The following is a 20,090-nucleotide window of genomic DNA, read 5'->3' as shown; positions in this document are numbered from 1 at the left end:
CAACCTAGCTAATCAACAACTAGACCAATGAATTTCAGTGACAAAGGCATAAAATATCTAACTAAAGTCCCTAAGAAAAGAGATTTAGAAAATGAATCATTTGAGGGGCTACTAGAAAAAAGAGAGAAAAGGAGAAGATATGATCATGACCACAATGGTGAGAATAAAAACTATGGACATAGTAGAATGAATTCAAAGAAATATAATAGAAAATCTACAAAAAGTTCTAATCAAAGGAATGAGATTTATGGAAGTACCAAACACAATGATATTATATATGATTTAGAGGGAAGATACAAGAACATAGATATGGATTTTTTTTAAATGATTGTAGAACTAGTAAGCATCATACCTTTGTAAAAATTCAAGATGATAGAGAGCCTAGAAGGGTTGAAACAATGGGCGAAAGAAGTAATTGGGGTAGAGATGCTGAGGGTGATAGGTAAAAAGCATGTGGAAGACAATAATAAATATGATTGTTAAGTAAACAATTATAAATACATAATAGTTAGAGAATGTTTGCATGAGCCTACAAGCTCCTTGAGATATTATTTTGTACAATTTAGTATGTACATGGTATGACATTTATTTTCTCTTTCTATAGACATGTTACTAAGAAGTAAAAGGTTTTATATTTTAGTTTTCCATTGACTCATAATTTGGTATGGTGGGTTATATATTAGAATTTGGTAATTGCAAGATTTGTTTTTTGCTATATTTCAAAATAGATTTCTATTTAAAAATTGGGTAAACAATAAATCTGGGATCACCATTTTGAAAATAATTAGAAGTTTTTCTATTAATATCAACAATCTTCTTCACTTAAAACTTAATTTTACCTTAAATGCATCATGCAATGAGAAATTCTATGTAAAAAGTGCACTATTTCTTAAGTTATTCAAAGTTAACTTCTTTTTGGTTCATGGTGGATTAGATTGTATCTAAAAGGAAACATTGAATTTGTCAAGGTTTCGTGTCAAACTACTTGTTACTTGTTACATATAATATCTTAAAATAGTTAAGTGCTACCTAACTATGTCCAAGGTATCTACACACTGGAGGCATACTCTGCTTACATACCCATATCCATGAGATCAAGACCCTTGAACTACTCACTCTAATGAATACATAGTTTTGGTTTCTAATTTTTTTGATGTAGCTATATTCCTATAACCATTGTGAGCTTTACTCACCTAATACAACTTAGCACAATCATACACCCACTCGGGCAAATCAACCAGTTTTCTATAATTACAATACTATAATACCCTGGTGTAACCTTTGTGTTGTAGTTTACAATTAATGTAAGGTCAACCTATATACATCCTAACTCACCCCTTATATAGTTATGTTTAAAAGATTGTGACAATTATCAATGTGACAAAAGCTTGTTTAAAAGCACATATTCTTTTTATTAAATGTAAGGTTGATTACCTAAACATCCATACCTATATAAGCATGGTAAGTTACCTAGAATGTCATGAGATCAATCTTTAAATAACCTAGAATATCCTCATCACCTCCTACTACTCTCAAGGGAAGTCCAATTCATTACTCATGAGAAATTCATTACACAGGTACATCTAGGAATGTCCTCATTATCTCCTACATAAAATGAATCCAATATTACAAAATCCCCCCTAAGAAATAATAGTTCAAGTGAAATAAACACATGAAAAATGAGAGAGAAAAAGAGGAATCTACTTACCAATAGGTGTTGCCATTGTATCTATGGCCAGCTACTTGTTGAGTGAGTTTTATTACTTTTCTATTGTATCAAGATCTCTCTATTTATATACAAACACACACACACACACACATACATATGCATATATGTATATACATACATACATGCATATATAGAGATCACGAGGGTAGTGCAATGAGATGTAGAGATTACAAGGGTATGACAACAAAATATTAGATCTCTACTGATCTCCACCAATGTTTAGAGTTCTCCACCCTCATTTGGAGCTCTCCACCCTTTTCATGCACAAATCTCCACAATCAATCAAAAAAAATGGGGAATGATTAATGTTATTTTTTCTTTTCATTTTTGTTTATAATATATATATTTACATAAATACATATAAACATACATACACATACATAAATACATACATATATACATACATACATGCATGCATACATACATGTATACACACACACATATATATACATACATACATATATACATACATACATACATGAAAATAATAATGCATTTTCTAAGAGTTTACAATTATTCAACAAAATTATTGTTTTACAAAAAAATGTTGTTGAAACAATACATAAATTGCTTGACATGAGAGGTCCACAAGTGAGGGTGTTGACCAATCTTTAAAAATTGAATGCTAAAACTGATTTTGATAAAGATATTATGGAAGCCATTAGATAGAATTCAAGAAAGTGTTTGTACTATGACATTGGAAACACCAGTTAAATTGGTCTAGTTGTTGATTAACTGGGTTGATTACCTCATTATTATATGATCCAATGGTAATGTTAGTTATTATTTTGACATATATGAAAAAATTATTATTATTCATTATTATATATACATACATACATTAAAACAAAAATTCCCTTTCTAAGTGTTTATAATTGTTCAAAAAAAATAATGTTTTACAAGAAAATGTTCCTAAAAAACTGTTAGCTCAGAAGCAAGAAAATGTTGTTGAAATAGTACAAAAATTTCTTGACATAAGAGGTCCAAAAGTGAGGATCCTGACCAATCTTAAAAACATGAATGTTGAAATGAAAGCTATCGATGATCAAACACCTATGATAGAGTTGTAACACAATGTGAAGTTGATTTTTGTTGGAAATAGAGATGGACTAACTGAGAGGGGAGGGGTGAATTAGTTACCACAAAAATAAACCCACAAATCCTTAGATGTCTTAAAATATAGTTGCTGTTGATACTCAGTAACCAAACAAATAAATGCTGAAACTTGATAGATGTTCTGTTTAACTTATTAAGCATTTAAAGTGATTAACATGCATTCATAAAGAAATAACATGAACACAAGAGACACTAGATTTAACGTGGAAACCCAATTTGGGAAAAACCACCAAGTAACTAGTTACCAATTTTCACTCTTCTGAAGTGAGCCTTGTTAGGAGCCAACCCTGTTAAAGGTTACAAAACACACTGTTAGGTGTGACCCTGTTAGAGGATTTAATCACCCTGTTAGAAGTGGCCTTGTCAGAGGTCTTTAGAACAATTCAACTAAATTGTCACCTTGTTAGAGGATTTACAAAATGGCTGTTAAACCAACTTTGTTAAGAGATTTTGAATCACTGTTACAATGATTAGAAAGCAACAATGAAGTGATTTGAAATATATGCAACTTATCTTTGCTGAATATAGATCTCTATTCTAACTTTGCAGCTCCATAAGCATATCTAATCCTTCTTCAACATTCACTCATATATTCAATATTCACTCATTCCCTATCCATATATTCGCACTCTTATGCATCCAAACTCTTCCTTCTTATGAATTCACAACTTGACCTTTCATATATACCTTACAGATTGTCAAGTTGGCTCAATTACAAGTTACAACAACTGAAAAATATTAAATCAGTTAGTTGTAAACATTGCATAAAATAATTAAACTCGATTCTTTAAAACCATAAAGTTCTTCGCTAGCTGACCCAGCTCAGTGACCACTGCTCCAGAATAGTTTCCCCAGTGTTAACCAAGTGAAGCTCAGTAAACACTACAAACCTTGCAACTTCCTTCGGAGATCGAGTTAATTCGATAAACACTGACCTTCCTTCGCTTACTGAGTGAGCTTGGTATAAGCTAACTTTCTCTTCGATGACCGAGTGAACTCGATAGTTATTGACTTTCCCTTTGTTAACCTTGGGAGCTCGATTAACATTAACTTTCTGCTAAAAAATCCTTTGATTCTCAAGTGAGCTCGATAAGAGCTAACTTTCTATGTAATATTCAAGAACACTTGGCAGTCACTATAAATTGCTTTGCTGACCATCTGAGCTTGGTAGACTCTGTCTGATGGCTGATATGAAATTTGTGTAACATCAAAGACAATACACAATTAACAATTGTATCCAACAATCTCTTTCTTTGGCATTGATGGCAACACAAAATGTCATAGCAGAATGAAATTTGAAAACAAGTCTTTCTCATTACAATTCTCCCTCTAAGATAGAAAACTCTCCCTCTTATAGTAATCTTCCTCTGTGAAGGAATTACATGGCAAACTCTTTATTTTAAATGAATTTCAGAGAGATATGATAGTAAAACTCTCTCTCTTTGACAACACATGCCAAAGACAACTCAACTCAAATGAATTTCATTGTACCTTTAGTATTGATTCATATGCAATATTTCTTGATTATGCTGCATCAACTGATAGATCTTCAACCTGGTATGAGTTGATGCATCACTAAAACTTTATTTTAGTGAATTTTAGATAGGGGAGTAACCCCTAATTTACCTCTTAGATATAGGAATGCATCCTTAGGTAATGGTTTTGTGAATATGTCAGCAATTTGTTCCTTTGTATGAACATATTCCAATCTGAACTCTTTAGCTTGCACCAATTCTCTGACAAAATGATATTTTATTGCAATGTGCTTGGTTTTGGAATGCATCACTGGATTCTTAGATATGTTGATTGCACTTGTATTATCACAGAACATAACAACTAGTTCTTTGATTTCCATCTTCATGCCTTCCAACAACTGTTTAAACCAAACAATATTAGAACAGTTTACTGCTATAGCAACATACTCTACCTCTACTGTAGATTGAGATGCACAATTCTGCTTTTTGCTTGTCCAAGAAACCAACCTCTTTTCAAGAAAGAATGCACCTCCACTTGTACTTTTACTGTCATCAAGGTTTCCTGCCCAATCAGCATCAGTAAACACTTTCAAATCTAAATTACCTCCAAACTTATACCATAAACCATACTCTTCAGTTCTTTTCAAATATCTCATTATTCTTTTGATTGCCATAATGTGATTTTCTCTAGGTTTTGCTGAAAATCTTGCTACAATACCAACTGCAAGGGCAATATTTGGCCTAGTATGAACTGCATACTGCAATTTTCCAATCATAGATCTATACAATGTTTGATCTACTTCTTTTGATTTATTTTCCTTGGTAAGTTTTAATCTGGTACACATAGGAGTCCCAACTGGTTTACAATCTTCCATTCCAAACTTTTTCAATATCTCCTTGATGTATTTTGATTGAGTGATGTAGATGCCTTTTTTATTTTGTTGAATTTGAAGACCAACAAAGAATTTGATCTCACCAAACATAGACATTTCAAATTTTTTGTTCATTTGTTCTGAGAATTCTTTGCACAGATCATCATTCCCTGTGAAAACAGTATCATCTACAAATATTTTTGCCAAGACAATCTTATTATCTGGTCCTTCCTTAATATACAAGCTACTATTATCATTAGTTCTTTGCAAACCAATCTAAATAAGATAGTTATGCAATCTTTCATACCATTCTCTAGGAGCTTGTTTCAGACCGTACAATGCCTTGTGTAATTCGCAGACCATGTTCTTCTTATCTGGATCAACAAAACCTTTAGGTTGTTCAATGTAAACCTCTTCATCTAGGATACCATTGAAGAATGCTGACTTGACATCCATCTGATAAACTTTGAATCCTTTGTGAGCAGCATATGCTAGTAAGGTTCTGACTCCTTCCAATCTTGCAACAGGAGCAAAAGTTTCTCCATAGTCTATTCCTTCTTCTTGAGCATATCCTTTGCATACTAGTCTAGCTTTGTTTCTTGATACTTTACCATCTTCATCCAACTTGTTTCTAAATATCCACTTGGTTCCAATCACATTTTTATCTTTAGGCCTAGGTACAAGAGTTCATGTCTTGTTTTTCTCTATTTGCTCTATTTCTTCATTCATAGCCTCAACCCAACTATCATTTTCTAAAGCATCTTTGATATTTTTAGGTTCAAAATCAGCAAGTAAACAAGTACCTTTCAACTTGCTTCTTGTCATGGTTTCTTCATATTTGTCTCCAATGATTTGATCTACTGAATGATGTCTCCTGACATATTTAGCTAATATAGGTTCCTTTCCTTTTGAATGGATTTCATTATTATCCTCTTGCATTTCAACTTTAGGTTCTGTCTGTTCTGGCTCAGTAGATATTTTCTCTGTTGATGCTTGCTTGGGTCCTTCAGATTCGGTAGACACTAAATTTAACTTAGTTTGCTGTGGCTCGGTTTGAACTTCCTGTAACTCGGTTACAGATGACTTGGGAGTAGAAGATTCCTGATTCTCTAATGTAACTGGTACTGTATTAGGTTCAGTGAAGAAAAACCTTCTATAATCTTCTAGTTCCCTTTTGCTTTCTTCTTCAGTCCTTTCTGCAAACTCATCAACTTTCACATGTACATTTTCTATGACTTTGTGAGTAGACAAGTTCAAACATCTATATGCCTTACTTTTGCATGAGTATCCAAAGAATATACCTTCATCACCTTTTACATCAAATTTTCCTTTTCTAGATTCTTTCAAAATGTAAAATTTACTTCCAAATACTTTAAGGTAACTTACATTAGGTTTATAGCCATACCATAACTCATAGGGGGTTTTGAATGAGTCTTTCTTCAGCTGTACTTGGTTCAGGGTATAAAATGCAGTGCTAATAGCTTCCTTCCAGTATTTGATAGCAATGATCTTTTCAATCATTAAGTTCTTGCACAATCCATGATGGATCTGTTCCTTCTTTCAGCTATTCCATTTTGTTGGGGTGTTCCAGGGGCTGATACCTGTCTTTTGATTCCTCTTTCAATGCAAAAGTTATTAAACTCATGTGAAATAAATTCTCCACTTCTGTCTGACCTCAAGCATTTTAATCTTTTCCCTGTTTCCTTTTCTACTCTGGCCAATTACCATTTGAACTTTTCAAATGCTTATGATTTGTTTCTTAGATACATGACTGTCATCATTCTTGAGTAATCATCAACAAAAAGAATGAAGAACTTTTCTCCAGTATAGCTTTCAATTCCAATGGGTCCACATAAATCAGTATGCATAATTTCTAATATATCTTCAGATTGATAGTTTTTACTTTTAAAACTAGTCTTTTCCATTTTTCCAATCTGACAATTTTTGCATAGACCAACCTCAGGTTTCTTTATGTTAGGAATGCCTCTTACTTTCTTGAATTTTCTTATCTTACTATATTATAAAAGTTCACATGACACAACCTTTTATGCCATAACCAACTTTCTTCTACTTGAGCAATGAAACATGAACATTCACCTAGTTCAATATAGAACAAGTTACCTTTAGTTTGAGTACCTGATCCAATCAGCTTTCCTTTTCCATCCAACAGTCTTGCTTTACCATGCATGAATTCTAGTTTGAATCCATTATTAAGTAGCTATGCCACATTTAAAAAATTATGCTTTAGTCCTTCTACCCAATAGGTATTATCACATATAAGTTCCTTGGTTAGAGAGATTCTTCCTCTTCCTTTTATACAACAAGGTTCATTGTTACCAAATCTTACACTACCACCATCGTAGTCTTCAAAGTATTCAAACTTAGTTTTGTCGCTAGTCATGTGATGAGAACAACCACTATCTATGATCTATGTATAATTTTTGCTCATATGAAAAATGAGTGCCATTTCCTCATCATTATCAGATTCATCTTTCATAGCAATGTAGATGATTTCATCTTCTTCCTCATCATTAGAATCATTAGAATCTTTAGCCATAAAACATGTTTTCTTACCTTTATCCTTAAATGATTTGAAATTTTTCTTGCCATTCCATTTGTGATCTTTCTTCTCATCTTTATTCTGCTTGTTTGGACACCTAGCAACAATATGACCAACTTCTTCACATGAAAAACAAATTAGAGGTATTTTACCTTTGTATTTTCCTCTGCCTCTAGAATATTTCCTTGCTAGAAGGGCTTCAATTACTTCAAGATCACTATCTGAACTTTGGTTTGATTCATCTTCACTTTCTGACTGGGATTTCTTATTGCCTTTCTCCTTAAGTGAAAGTTTGTCTTCAAATGTTGATTCAATGTTCTTGGAAGCTAGAACATAGTTATCAAAGTTGTCTAGTTCAAATGCAGTCAATCTTCCAACTATAGCCTCTAGATTTATCTTATGATTTGCTTCACATCTTCTTTCTTGAATTGTAGAAACTCTGATTGCATAAATGGGAAGTAGAGTTCTGATAACTTTACTTATAACTATCTCTTCTTTGATATCTCCTCCAGATGCTTTGATTGCATTGACACATGCTTTGACTCTTTCAACATATTTTTGCAATATTTTCATCCTCTCTCATCCTCATTTGATCAAATTGTCCTCTTAGACTTTTTGCTTTGGCTCTTCTAACATTATGATCTCCTCCATAGATCTCTTTCAGCTTTTCTCACATTTCAAAAGCAGATTTGCAATCCTTGATATCATCAAATTCTTCATAACTTAGAGTAGGTGCTATATCTATCATCATAATGTTGTGAGTCTTCTTTTCAACAATATCATTGAAAAACAGTGTACCAACTGGTTCTACATATTTTTTATCAAGGTATTTTAGTCTTGTATCTCCAATAGAAGCTAGGAAGTCTCATCAAACCTTGCCATGCTGAGAAGTTGTTCCTGTTAAGTCTTGAAATTTCCCTCTTATAAGACATCCCGATCTTTAGCTTAGATCCTTGAAATCTTATCCTGCAAGCACCAAGAGCTCTGATACCAATTGTTGGAAATAGAGATGGAATAACTAAGAGGGGAGGGGTGAATCAGTTACCACAAAAATAAATCCACAAATCCTTAGATGTCTTAAAATATAGTTGCTGCTGATACTCGGTAACCACACAAATACATGTTGAAACTTGATAGATGTTCTATTTAACTTATTAAGCACTTAAAGTGATTAACATGCATGCATAAAGAAATAACATGAACACAAGAGACACCAGATTTAACGTGGAAACCCAATTTGGGAAAAAACACCAAATAACTAGTTACCAATTTTCACTCTTCTGAAGTGAGCCTTGTTAGGAGCCAACCTTGTTAAAAGTTACAAAAGAAACTGTTAGGTGTGACCCTATTAGAGGATTTAATCACCCTGTTAGAAGTGGCCTTGTCAGAGGTCTTTAGAACAATTCAACTAAATTGTCACCTTGTTAGAGGATTTATAAAATGGCTGTTAAACCAACTCTGTTAAGAGATTTTGAATCACTGTTACAATGATTAGAAAGCAACAATGAAGTGATCTAAAATATATGAAACTTATCTTTGCTGAATACAGATCTCTGTTCTAACTTTGCAGCTCCATAAGCATATCTAATCCTTCTTTAACATTCGCTCATATATTCAATATTCACTCATTCCCTATCCATATATTCGCACTCTTATGCATCTAAACTCTTCCTTCTTATGAATTCACAACTTGACCTTTCATATATACCTTATAGATTGTCAAGTCAGCTCAACTACAAGTTACAACAACTGAAAAACATTAAATTAGTCGGCTGCAAACATTGCATAAAAAAATTAAACTTGATTCTTTAGAACCATAAAATTCTTCGTTTCCTAACCCAGCTTGGTGACCACTGCTCCAGAATAGTTTCCCCATTGTTAACCAAGTGAGGCTCTGTAAACACTGCAAACCTTGCAACTTCCTTCGGAGACTGAGTTAACTTGGTAAACACTAACCTTCCTTCGCTTACCGAGTGAGCTCGGTAAAAGCTAACTTTCTCTTCGATGACCGAGTGAACTTGGTAGTTATTGACTTTCCCTTTGTTAACCTTAGGAGCTCGGTTAACATGAAATTTCTATTACAAAATCCTTTGATGCCCGAGTGAGCTCGGTAAGAGCTAACTTTCTATGTAATGTTCAAGAACGTTCAGTAGTCACTATAAATTGCTTTGCTGACCGTCTGAGCTCAGTAGACTCTATCTGATGGCTGATATGACATTTGTGTAACATCAAAGACAATACACAATTAATAATTGTATCCAACAAATTTTAGATAAGATAGAGGTAGATATTTAGAAGTTTGATAATCAAAATTTAAGGCACAAGAGTGAAGGAGAAGGAGCCACTTTAGAAAGAAAAGGAGGAGTGGCTTTAGAAATAGACTACATGATAGAAACAACATGTAGACAACATTGAGGATATTATGGGAGCCTCATGATTATAGCATTTACACAAAAGCTGAACTTGCTTCTTCAATTCCTTACACTCAACTCTTCACTAAAGTTATTCTTCTAGTAGTGAGAATAATTGCTATAAGTTCCTAGTAGCATTCAAAGATGAACCATCTCAAACCATTTTGACCTTGATTTTGGTGCCCCAACCAAAAACATGTACCTCTTAATGGTTTGAATTTTCTACATGGTAAGGGATAATGTGCATGGTTCATCTTATTTAGTGATGATATACAAATGAAGTTGAAGCTTATTGTTTAACAAGTTTAAAGTTTTGAGGAATATAAGTGATAATCTAATCCAAGATTCATTATTTGGCCTACAAGATATCACCTCTAAATGAGTTAGAGCCACTGCATGGGAAGGTTATCGTGTCTCTCTATTCCATACCAACACATGTATGATCATTTGGTGTTGGACATTCAGATCCTTAAGAATTATGCCATGATCTATGCTCCATTTCCAACTCACACCACTTGAACTTGCTCCACATGCCTTATTTTCCATATGGTAGAAATAAAAAATATACCAAATGCTTGATAACTTATAATTTGATAAAGAGGGATGCCATGTGTTTGATCAAATTTATTCAGTGGAGATTCATCACAATTTACTTCAAGGCACTCTAAGTCAGAATTGGTTTTAATACATGCTACTTGGTTGTCACCTTATTGAATGTTGTTTTGAGGATGATGAGTCTTTGATATCCACTATGGTAATGCTCAAGAGAACAAAAAATCATATTCCCAACCCGAGAGGACACTACACAATTTTTAGAGATTGGTGTGTTATGCTTGCTGTAAATTTGGTGTTTCAAATCAAAAAAGGTTTCTCTGGACAATAATGAAATATGAATGACAATGTATATGAATTGTTTGACAAAATAATTCAATTTCCAGCCTATGGTCAAAGAACATTCCTATACAATTGTTGGATAGCTTTCAAAACTTTTGTGACTTTTCCTCTTCGATGACAACCCATATAAAATATTGCACAAATAATTATCAGAGGAGATTTGAAGCCTCTAAATCACCACCTCACAAATTGGGTTTCTAAACTAGGGGTTCACACCAAGCCATGCAATATTGAGCATTAACAAGATAAAAATCAGCTTCAAAATAATCCATAAGCAACGGTGACTGTAGAAACTAGATAAGAAGCCAATATCCACAAAATGATATGTGAGGAACATAAATAAATGTGAAGCTTCTTATCTAACAACACTTCTTAGTGACAACTCATCAATCGAGCAGTATAGACAAGGCACGTGAACTATTTGATAAAATGCTACCATGATATTTGTTAAAAATATTGTTTAAAATTTTATTCAAAAGTCAAACATTGGCAGGCGTCATGTTGTAGAGGCACCATATTGAAGGTAGGCATGAATCATTTGTTGTAATGTCTCAATACAAAGGTCATCCCATGAGATGGATAAAAAGTGGAGTGATAATTTTTAGAGTAATTATTTTGTTTCACTTATTAATTAGATCATCTTGATTTAGTTAATTAAGTGGTTTATTACTCTAGTTCTTAAGCTTGCTTTTAGTTGCATATAATTAATATTTTATATTAATTATAATGCGCAAACCTAGTTAGGGTTTTGTGATTCCTTTTATAAGGATTTACCTCTTTGTATTTTTTCATTCACTTATTGGATCATAATAGAGATTGCTCTTTGCATGTTCATAAGATGTCTCTGGCCTTTTGGCCTCCATGATTTTTTTCTTGCTTCTGTTCCTTTCTTTTTCCATGTGACAGGGTTATGCATGCAAGTGTTCTTGGGAGATTAGTTTTTCACCTAATCTAACATGGTATCAGAGCCATCTTGTTGCTCATTGTTCATGTTTTGTTGAAGTGTTACAGAAGTAGGAGTTTTTCAAGTGTTTTAGAAGCTTTTTATGTGGATATAAAATTTGTCCAATTTGGACAACGTTGGTCCAAGAGGCAAACAAATTTTGTCGTATAGGGCTGTACGACCTTTGCACACAGTACGAGGTAGAAATTATCATAATAAATTACAAAATAAAATAAAATTGTGACAGTTTTTAGCCCCGGTAGTTAATTAACCGCAGCAGAGCCACTAGCGGTCACCGCTGACAGCCACCGCTAGCAGTTACTACAAGTCTGCCCCGTGACTGCCCATGACCCTCCCACCACTCGGCCACCATTCCACTAGTAGTGGAGAGGATTTTTTTTTTTTAATTTTTTAATTATTTTTTTAATTAAAAAAAATAAATTTTCATGCATTTTCAGAGGCCCTGTTGGTTTTTCTTCCGTAACTTGAGCATACAGACGTATTTTTTTGATCTGAAAAATGCACCGAAAAGTTGGTTCCAAGATGGAGATGTAGGTGTAGTTTCATTTGAGTTTTGATGTAGTTTGGTTGCTTTTTTTGGCAGTCAAAGTTGGATGTTCTATTTTGCACTCTGGGAGGCGTATCTTGAGCATCCAAACTCTTTTTTGGGCTCGCCAGATATTGTTGAAAAGCTGGTTCTATGAGTTATTCAGTTGAAGAGGTCTTTTATCCAAATTTTTCTCTAGGTTCTTTCTCCTCTGAGTTTTGCACTTTTGCACTCTTACAGATTACTTGGATTCTATAGGTCCTAGGATCTCTTCTTCTGTTCTTTTGGCTCACTCTTCTTTTTGACTTCTAAGAATTTTATGCTTCTCTTCTATTGCATTCTTTTTTCTATAAACGCACTGAGATAAAGTGCCTGCTTTTGCATATCTAGGATCTTGGACACCTTGTGTTTGTTTGTACTCGCACTTAGTTATAAAGTGCCATGGCGGGTCATGATGTTTTGCAATTTTGTGCTCATCCATCTTTTTTAAGTGAATGTTTCTTCCATGACATTAGCCCATGCTATGTGTCGATGACACCACCCTTTATCTTGTGCTTGTACTTCTATTACACTATTGGTGTTCTTGATTCTTCTTCTTGCAGATGTTTCTAGCATTGCATTTTAGTGTTCCTATCACCCCTCTCCCTGTTCAACATTATCGGATGCAGTGGCTAGGTAACTATGCATTTTGGTGAGATGGTTCATCTACTATATAAACACTCATTCATTCCTACTTTTGGAGGTCACCTCTTTGATTGATTAGCTCTTCAAACTTTGTCTTCTCTACCTGGTCATGCACTATTTTAGTGGGGGTTCCAGCAGTTTCTTCTAACAGTGTTTGCAGCTTCATGCTTCAGAGATGCTTCATTGCTCTTTCATGCTCTTTCTTGTTCCTTTCTTTGGGACATTCCCTAGATTGGAGGCTTTGTTTCCTTCATCTAGTTCATCTCTTTTTGGGGTAGAGTTCTCTCCACTTAGTTTTCTCCTTTGTCTCTGATTTTCCTGCTTTCATAGCTTTGCTAGGTTAGCTTCCTCCTAAGCTTTGCTTAAGGGGGGGTGTTAGAGTAATTATTTTGTTTCACTTATTAATTAGATCATCTTGATTTAGTTAATTAAGTGGTTTATTACTCTAGTTCTTAAGCTTTCTTTTAGGTGCATATAATTAATATTTTATATTAATTATAATGCGCAAACCTAGTTAGGGTTTCGTGATTCCTTTTATAAGGATTCACCTCTATGTATTTTTTCATTCACTTATTGGATCATAATAGAGATTGCTCTTTGCATGTTCATAAGATGTCTCTGGCCTTTCGGCCTCTATGAATTTTTTCTTGCTTCTATTCTTTGCTTTTTCCATGTGATAGGGTTATGCATGCAAGTGTTCTTGGGAGATTAGTTTTTCACCTAATCTAACAATAATTACATAAAATACAAGGATCATAGAATATGCATAATATGGAAGGATAGACAAGGACATAAATAATTGGGAAAGAGGCCTCAAGAGACCAATTTTTTTGGAATTGATTGGTTTTATGAGTAATATTCATACAAAATATGGCTTACAAGAATAACATACCATACTATAATGTGGCTTGTAGAAATACCATGGAAAACAATATTTGATCCTGCTGGATGGGAACAACTAATTATTCATTTTATTGCACCTAATTTGATGACAGTTCTACAAGAATTCGTAATCAACCTAGCTAATCAACAACTAGACCCAATTTACTAGGTTATGGCTAATTTCTTTCTAAATATATGCTACGATGTTTTTTCCTAAAATTTCTTGCAAAATCTGCCCTTTTTTCCTAGTCTACATTATTTTTGTGGAGGATATTGAGGTAACTCACTTAGCATAGGTTGAGTGAGTTTTATTGTATTATTATTTGGATTTTAGAATATGTATGCAACTAGATCAATTTTTTTGTTGTGCTAAGATGTAATAAGCACCTTAAAAAAGATCTCTAAATATACATGTTTAGAAGGAAATATAAAGAGTTAGAAAGAAATGAAATGAAAATTTATATAGCCCTTGAAGAAAATGCTAGAGCTAGGGCACAAAAATGAATCATAGAGAAAGGTCATGTCACAAAAAAAAAATTATAGAGCAAGGGCACGAAGATCACAAGGGTACAACATGGCAACAAAATCATAGAGCAAGGGCAAAAAAATGAAATGCATAAGAAAGGGCACAAAATGTTAAATTGTGGTGACTGATCAGGAAAGTACTGATTAGGAAAGTACTGTACACACATATTATGGCTGACATATGGTAGCTGACATATGGCCGACATGTTATAACCCTAAAGCAGTTTAATACTTGTATAAAAGGGCTTAGGGTTGGGTATTTTTCATAATGTTGTGATACGAAATTGGTTCTTGCGGCGGTATTGAGCTGTAAGGGATTACGAATTGTAATCAGGTTGTAATCATTGGATTGTAATAAGATCAAACTTGCTATTTGGTGGACGTAGCCCAGGGATTGGGTGAACCACGTTAAATCTTGGTGCCTTGTGTTCATTTTTGTGTGTTCTATTATTTTCTGTTATTGGTTATATTTACATGTAATTTTTATTTCTGTCCGTGGTTTATCCTAACAAGTGGTATCAGAGCAAGGTTGTCTTTCAGTTATCCTCTGTAGGAAAGTCTCATGGTTAAGTGGGAGTCTCACAGTTGAGTGGGAGCGATGGCAGATGAGGGTAAGTTGAGGGTTGATAGGTTTAATGGGCAGAACTTCCAGTTATGGAAGATGCAAATGGAAGACTATTTATATCAAAAGGATTTATGGAAGCTGTTGGAAGGAAAAGCCAAGAATCAAGGAACTATGTCAGAGGCTGAATGGGATCTTTTGGATAGAAAGGCACTCGAAAGCATTCGGTTATGCTTGGCACCATCGGTGGCATTTAATATTACAAAAGCAAAGACAACAGAAGATTTGATGAAAACCCTAGCGAAACTATATGAAAAGCCCTCTGCTTCAAATAAGGTATTTCTCATGAAGCGTTTATTTAATATGAAAATGGCAAAAGGTGGATCTGTTGCAGATCATTTAAATGAGTTTAATACTATTACTAGTCAATTATCTTCTGTGGGTATCAATTTTGATGAAGAAATTAGGGCTCTCTTGATTTTGTGTTCTTTGCCTGAAAGCTGGAATGGCTTGGTAATGGCGGTGAGTAATTCTGTTCCTGGATCTAGTACCCTAAAATATGATGATGTGATCGGTGTTATTTTAAGTGCAGAAACTCATAGAAAATCCTCAGGTGGATCTACATCAGGAAGTGCTTTAAATGCACAAAGCAGGGGCCGAATGACTGAAAGAGGAAGTAACTCTGGAAATTGTGGGAAATCAAGAGGAAAGTCAAAAGGGAGGAGGTCTCAATCGAGTGGACCAAATGATTGCTGGTACTGTGGGAAACCAGGGCACAAAAAGAAACATTGTTGGAATCGAAAGAAAAATGAAGGAGATAAATCAGATGGAGACAAGGAGGCAAATGTGGTAAGTAACAAATCCGAAGAGGATGCTTTGCTTCTATCTTTAGAGAGTGTTGATGATTCATGGGTTTTAGATTCTGGTGCTTCATTTCATGCTACACCTCATAGAGGTTATTTCATTGATTATGTCCAAGGGGATTTTGGGCTTGTTTATTTGGGGGATAATGAACCCTGTCAGATTGTTGGAAAGGGAAAAATTAAGATTAAGTTGCAGAATGGGAATCATTGGCTACTACATGAGGTAAGACATGTTCCAAAACTAAGTAGAAATTTAATTTTAGTAGGGCAACTTGGTGATGAGGGTTGTGTAGTTACTTTTAATGATAAAAATTGGAAGGTTTCAAAAGGTTCCCTTGTAGTAGCAAAAGGTGTGAAAGTAGGAACCATATATCTTTGTACAGGTCATATTGTTCCTTCTACTTTGATTGTTTAAGAGAAAAATGAATATTCAGGAACAATTACTGCAGTTGAGCAGGGAGAACAAATAGCTGTTGTAGCTTCTGATACAACGCTGTGGCACAATAGACTTGGGCACATGAGTGAGAAAGGTATGAAAGTACTTCATTCAAGGAAAGTTTTACTAGGTCTAAAATGTGTGAATGTGGATTTCTGTGAAAGTTGTGTGTATGGAAAACAAAAGAGAGTGAGTTTTGTAAAGATAGGGAAGGAAAACAAAAAGGAGAAATTAGAGCTTGTGCATACAGATGTATGGGGACCAGCCCAGGTATCTTCCCTTGGTGGCTCTCATTATTATGTTACATTTATTAATGACGCAACTAGAAAACTATGGGTTTATTTCCTTAGACAGAAATCTGATGTATTTCAAACTTTTAAGAAATGAAAATGCTTGGTTGAAAATGAGACTGGTAAGAAATTAAAATGTCTCAGATCTGATAATGGTGGTGAGTATTGCAGTCATGAATTTGAAGATTATTACTCCACTAATGGTATTCATAGAAAAAAAACATTTCCAAGGACTCCACAGGAAAATGGAGTGGCTGAACGCATGAATAGGACTATAATGGAGCGTGCAAGGAGCATGAGGTTGCATGCTGGGTTGCCCTTACATATGTGGGTGGAGGCTATCAATATTGCAGTATATTTGATTAATAGAGGTCCCTCTACTCCTTTGGGCTGTGGTATTCCAGAGGAAGCATGGACTGGTAAGAAGGTGAGTTATTCTTTTATCAAGACCTTTGGTTGTGAAGCTTTTGCTCATATAGACTCTGAAAATAGAACCAAGCTAGAAGCTAAATCAAAGAAATGTGTCTTTGTTGGATATGACATTAATGAATTTAGTTATAGGCTTTGGGATTTTGAAAATCTTAAAATTATTAGAAGTCGGGATGTCATATTCAACGAGAAAGTGTTGTACAAAGATCTGTTGCAGCAACATAAGAAGAAAGAAGATGATTATGTAGTGCTGGATGATCCTCCAAAAGCTGATGTTCTAGCCATTCCTCATGATGTGCAACAACTGCAACAACAAATAACACACACACCAGTGAATGTTAGATGGTCAACAAGGCAAATTAGACCTCCACAAAGGTTTTCTCCCTCTTTGTATTCTATTTTACTTACTGATGCTGGTGAACCTAAAAGTTATGATGAAGCTATGCAGGTGGATACTAAGATTCAGTGGGAGTCTGCAATGAAAGATGAAATGGACTCTTTGCTGAAAAATAAGACATGAGATTTGTGCAAGTTGCCTGCAGGTAAAAAGGCTTTACAGAATAAATGGGTTTACAGGTTGAAAGAAGAGGAAGGAGGTAAGAAAAGATTTAAGGCCAAGTTAGTTGTAAAAGGATTTGCACAGAAAAAGGGAATTGATTTTGATGAGATATTTTCTCCTATTGTTAAAATGACTTCTATTCGTACTGTTTTAAGTCTTGTGGCTACTGAAGATTTTCATTTAGAGAAGATGGATGTTAAAACAACCTTTCTTCATGGTGATTTGGATAAAGAAATATATATGGCTCAGCCATAGGGTTTTGAGGTCAAAGGTAAGGATAACTTAGTGTGCAAATTGAAGAAAAGTTTATATGGCTTGAAGCAAGCACCTCGACAGTGGTATCTGAAATTTGACAGTTTTATGCATAAGCATGGATATAATAGGTGTCATTCAGATTACTGTGTTTATTTTAAGAGGTTGGGTGATGATAGCTACATTATTCTATGTTTATATGTTGATGATATGCTTGTAGCTGGGTCTAACATGGATCATATTAAGGGGTTGAAACACCAATTAGCACATGCATTTGCTATGAAGGATTTGGGGGCAGAAAAACAAATCCTTGGTATGAAGATTTGTAGAGATAGGAAGAACATAACATTGACGCTATCTCAAGCTGATTATGTTGAGAAGGTGTTGCAATGTTTCTCTATGGAGAATGCTAAAGCTGTCAGCACACCTTTACCTGGTCATTTGAAATTGACTAAGGAGATGTGTCCCAAGACATAGGAAGAGGAGGATAAGATGTCCAAGGTACCCTATGCTTCAGCTGTAGGAAGTTTGATGTATGCTATGGTATGCACTAGGCCAGATATTACACATGCAGTGGGAGTCGTTAGCAGGTATATGAGTCATCCAAGATTTGAGCATTGGAATGCTGTCAAGTGGATTCTCAAATATTTGAGAGGAAAATCCAATAAGTGTTTACACTTTGGGGGCTCTACTACTGATTTACAGGGCTATGTTGACTCAAATTTGGCTGGGGATATTGATACCAAGCGGAGTACTACAGGTTATGTCTTTACTGTTGGTGGGGCAGCCGTGAGCTGGGTTTCTAGGTTACAGAAGATTAATGCTCTCTCCACTACAGAGGTAGAGTATGTTGCTGCTATAGAGGCAGCCAAATAGATGATATGGCTTTAGTTCTTCTTGGAAGAATTGGGACATCCTCAGAAGGATAATTATTTGTTCACAGATAGTCAGAGTGCCATTCATCTTGCTAAGAATTCAGCTCTGCATTCTAAGACCAAACACATATAGTTGCAGTACCATTTCATTCGGTCAGTTTTGGAGGATGGATAGTTAAAGCTGGAGAAGATACATACCAATTACAATCCAGCAAATATGTTGACAAAGGTTGTAACAAGGGAGAAGCTAAACTCCTCTTCAGCTTCGGTTGGTCTTTTAGACTAAACATGAACGAAAGAACAGTAGAGTCCAGGATGGTTTGATCTAGTGGGAGCCCCATGTGGTAGTGGTATTGCTACAGGATCAGTCTCCAAGTGGGAGATTGTTGTTTAGTGTGGAGCCTGATCAGTCCCCAAGTGGGAGATTGTTAGATTGTGGTGACTACTCAGGAAAGTACTGTACAAAATTTTTTGGGCAGTAGCCGACATATTATGGCCGACATATGGTAGCCGACATATTATGGCCGACATATGGCCAACATGTTATAACCCTAAAGCGGTTTAATACTTGTATAAAAGGGCTTAGGGTTGGGTATTTTTCATAATGTTGTGATACAAAATTGGTTCTTGCGGTGGTATTGAGCTGTAAGGGATTACAGATTGTAATTAGGTTGTAATCACTGGATTGTAATAAGATCGGACTTGCTGTTTGGTGGACGTAACCCAGGGATTGGGTGAACCACGTTAAATCTTGGTGCCTTGTGTTCATTTTTGTGTGTTCTATTATTTTCTGTTATTGGTTATATTTGCATGTAGTTTTTATTTTTGTCCGTGGTTTATCTTAACATGAAAATGAAATACAAAGATCACGAGGACATGACATCCAAATCATAAAGAAAGGACATGCCAATGAAAAATAGAGATGAAAACAATAAAATTGAATACAAAGATCACAACAATGAAATATACGACAAAGTTCATAGCTCTCTATGCCTATTTAGAGCTCTCAACCCTCTTTCCTATACAACTCTCCACAATCAAAGCAAATGGGGAATGATTTATGTCATGTTCTTTTTATTCTTTTACAGTCATAGGGCATCATAATAACGACACTAATATTGGTATTGTAACAATGTTAGGGACAATAACCAAAAAAAACATGTAAATCAACACAAATTACACCACC

This window comes from Cupressus sempervirens, chromosome 5 (assembly GCF_028749045.1).
Source record: "Cupressus sempervirens isolate cs-2001-9-10 chromosome 5, ASM2874904v1, whole genome shotgun sequence".
Taxonomy (NCBI): Eukaryota; Viridiplantae; Streptophyta; class Pinopsida; order Cupressales; family Cupressaceae; genus Cupressus; species Cupressus sempervirens.
This window is presented reverse-complemented; position numbering follows the sequence as displayed.